Here is a 3,663-nt window from a genome sequence, read left to right as displayed (position 1 = left end):
TGCTTTTTAATAATAAAATTTTTACCTGTCTTAAGTTTGTTGCTTTGCAATGGTAGCTGACCTACATGTTTGAGTTCCTCTGAGGCCAGAAACTGCAAGTCTCTGGCTTTTAGCACCTCATTTTAAACCAGCAGAGGATCGAGTAAAGAACTAGTTGGCAGCCCCTCTTTACAGTCTTCCCTAGAATTCTTTCTTCTAGCTTCTCAGGCTGGAGGGAACTTTAGAGCAATAAACTTTTATTGAACCAGGAGAAGAGAGTCAAGCTGAAAGAAGGAAAAAGTTTTACCCAAGCAAACATGCTTAAACTCCCATATATTCATGTACAAATTTACAAATGCATATTCTTTTTTAAAATTAAAACAGCAATAGATTCCAGCCCAGGAAAAGGCTGGAAGCGGCAGGTCTTTCTTCACAAAAAATAGACTTTTTTTCTTTTTTAAAAAAACACCATCAAAGTAAACCTATTAGCTTCCACAAGCTGGTCACAACCTGGAGAGTTGGTACAGCTCCCTGGTGGCCTTGAGCAAAAAGCTTGAGCCATCCTGCAGACTCCAGTCTGAGCACTGAGTGGCTGTGAGCCTGTGGGTACTCAGGGTTAAGTGATCAGCTCCAAACCATGCAAGAAAAACCAGCAACACCCACAAAGCAAAAGGCAGCAGGGATAATAGTTCAAAAGGAATGGCAGATACCACTAGAGGTGGTAACCAGGGTCTATCTGAAGACAGTGTGCCCCTCACAGACCATTGGCCAGTACTGGGGGAAGGCCTTGGGAAGCTCAACACATCTCTCAAGAAAGTCTTAGGAGATTCACTGCACCTGAGACAGGATAGAAATGTCTCTGATCCAGATCACAGTGTACAAAGTCCATTCATTCATTTGTGATTTAAATGATATATACAGCCTGCGTGGTATCCAGGACAGTACCAAGGCTATGGCCTGTCCAGAAGGACACCGGCTGCCTGCTCTTCAAGAAGCAACAGCATTTGCTGGAGTACACAGGTCCATCCAAATTCATCCCTTGGGTAGAGGCCTGAGACCCTTGGAGAAGCAATAGCAGAGGCACTGTGGGGCACATATGGCCTGACTGGGAACCCCTGAGGTCTGATTCTTTGGCACTTGGGACAGCTAGTTGCAGAGACAGACAAGAACAACCCCTTAATTCCTTGAATGTCCAGGACCAGAATGGCAGTAGCTTATGTCTGTAGGTAAGTGCTGCCCTCAGCACGGGTGTATGGATGCTGGCAGACCAGTGGGGTCCCAGGCCAGTCCCTAGGAATCCTCTCCCAGGATCTCCTTCACAATGGCAGCAATGTTCGTCTTCTTAGTTTTGTGCAAGGTGAAGAACGGGTGTTTCATCAGCTCCAGGTAGCTCATGTGCTTCGCAGGGCTCTTTCTTAGGCACTGGCTAGTGAAGTCCACAAACTCAGGGGAGAACTGGTTCACTGGGAGCTGGGGGGTTGGCTTCTCCACCACCTGCTTCAGAATCGCAGAATGGCCATCTCAATCATGATAATGCTGAGGCTCCAGACATCAGACTTGACATTGTAGCCCTTCAGATTCAGCTCAGGGTTGATCTTCTCAGGGGCCATGTAAGGCTTGCAGCCAGCATCCATTGTCTTTGCATCAGAGACCACCAGGTAGCCACTGATGCCAAAGTCGCACATCTTCACATGAGGACATTGGATGGGTTCACATCTCTGTGGATCACAGACCGCTTACTCCAGGGCCCACACGATAGACACAATCTCCCCCAGAATGTTTTCCGGAATTTTCATGTTCTTCTCCAGCACCTTCTGGTAGAACTTATCTAGGGAAGTGTTGGTGAGCTTCATGCAGATCTGTCTACACATTCCCTCTCTGAAGAGGGCACCATAGAAGGTGACAGAAGCAGTCGACCATGCACATGTTGATGTCTAGGTCCATAAGCAGACGTTTCTGCTCCTTTGAGTTCACGGTGGCCCAGATACACTTGACAGCCACTCTGAGCATGCCACACCTTCTCCACCACCCCATAGGCTCCATGGCCCAGCTCTGAGATGGTCATCAAATCATCAGCCTCCGTGTCAACGTTTCTGTCTCCTATATTGATGAAGGTCCGGGAGTCTAGGTTCCTGGGGAGTGTGGGGTTGGACACAGGTAGCTTGGACACACAGGATATCTGTAAATCCTTTTTTTTTTTTCGATTTTCCTTTGGTCCGAGGCAAGCCGGCCAGCGGCTCACAGCGAGTGACTCCATGCTAAAGGAAGTCGCAGCGGAGAGTACTAATCTAGAGGATAGCAGACTACACCAGGGCTGAGTGCTCATGGCTGCTGGTGGCTGACAGCGATGGGTGACAGGTGACACAGACGCCTCAGTTCCAAGCATCGGAGCAGGCGGCGCCACAGCCAAAACAAATGCCAATTCTGTCACCATGCATTCCAGTTGCTTCATGCTACATAATTATCCCATAATTATATAGTTACACTGACCTATACTGACATATTGACACATTGAACAAACAACCAAGTGCCAGTGCAGAAAGAACTCATTCTGGATGAAAAATTATCTCCAATCTTTATTGCAATGAGAACAAAAGAAGAATCTATGCTCTTGTGGCTCAATCAATTAAATCCAAGTCTATTAAGAAGAAAGCATTGAGGGCTGGCTCAGCGGTTAAGAGCGCCGACTGCTCTTCCAAAGGTCCTGAGTTCAAATCCCAGCAACCACATGATGGCTCACAGCCATCAGTAACGAAATCTGATGCTTTCTTCTGGAGTGTCTGAGGACAGTTACAGTGTACTTACATATAATAAATAAATAAATAAATATATATTAAAAAAAAGAAGAAGAAAGCCTTGAAAAGGGAAACCTAATGGACAGTTGTGAGGCTGCACCCAGCATGTTGTGATGTTACCTGATGGTTTACATAGAATGACACCCAACCCTCCGTCTGATTGGCCTTCCCGGTTCTAGATGTGGTTGGTCTCTGCAAATCACAGCTCTCATATCCATGGCGTCAGCCTCACTACTGAAACACTGTGGTGCACATTTGTTTAAAGAAGAAAGGCTAAACCAACTTCGTGCTATATGGGTTATTTTGGTCTTGTAAGGATCCGTTCCTTTAAATTAGTGGTCTTAGAATACAGTTGTATCTTGAGGACAAAGTATTAAATTATTCCAAAATCAAAAAAGGAGGAGGAGGAGGAGGAGGAGGAGGAGGAGAAAACTTTGAAGCCGGGCGTGGTGGCACACGCCTTTAATCCCAGCACTTGGGAGGCAGAGGCAGGCGGATTTTTGAGTTTGAGGCCAGCCTGGTCTACAAAGTGAGTTCCAGGACAGCCAGAGCTATACAGAGAAACCCTGTCTTGAAAAACAAGAAACAAACAAAAAAAGAAAGCAAGCTTTGTCTTCCTTAGTAAGAAAGACCCGGTAAGGAGACGCCCACCTTTTCTTTCTGCTCTCTCTGCAGCTGCTTCTTCTCTTTCTCTCTGCATTCTGTGTATTTCTCTTAGTTTCTAAATTCCCTTTTAATTTTTAAGTTATAGACTATTGTGTTGTCCTCCTTCTAATATTGCTCTTTCCTCTTGCTCCAATGTTTTGTTATCATTCCTAGTCTTTTGTGCCTTATCTAGGAGAATAGATCACATGGTTTTTCCAAGCATACTTCCCCTCCTTCCCATTTT

At 45.8% G+C, this 3,663-nt stretch overlaps 1 pseudogene; it reads right to left on the bottom strand.

Moving 5' to 3' along the window:
• Positions 1 to 1,269: 1,269 nt before the first annotated feature.
• Positions 1,270 to 2,431, bottom strand: LOC110293375 (dual specificity mitogen-activated protein kinase kinase 3 pseudogene; annotated as a pseudogene).
• Between the last annotated feature and the right edge of the window lie 1,232 nt (positions 2,432 to 3,663).

Source organism: Mus caroli, unplaced genomic scaffold (genome assembly GCF_978045245.1).
Source record: "Mus caroli unplaced genomic scaffold, Mus_caroli_1 scaffold_6, whole genome shotgun sequence".
Lineage (NCBI taxonomy): Eukaryota > Metazoa > Chordata > Mammalia > Rodentia > Muridae > Mus > Mus caroli.
Note: the sequence above shows the minus strand (reverse complement) of the source record. Positions and strands in the feature narration are given on the sequence as shown.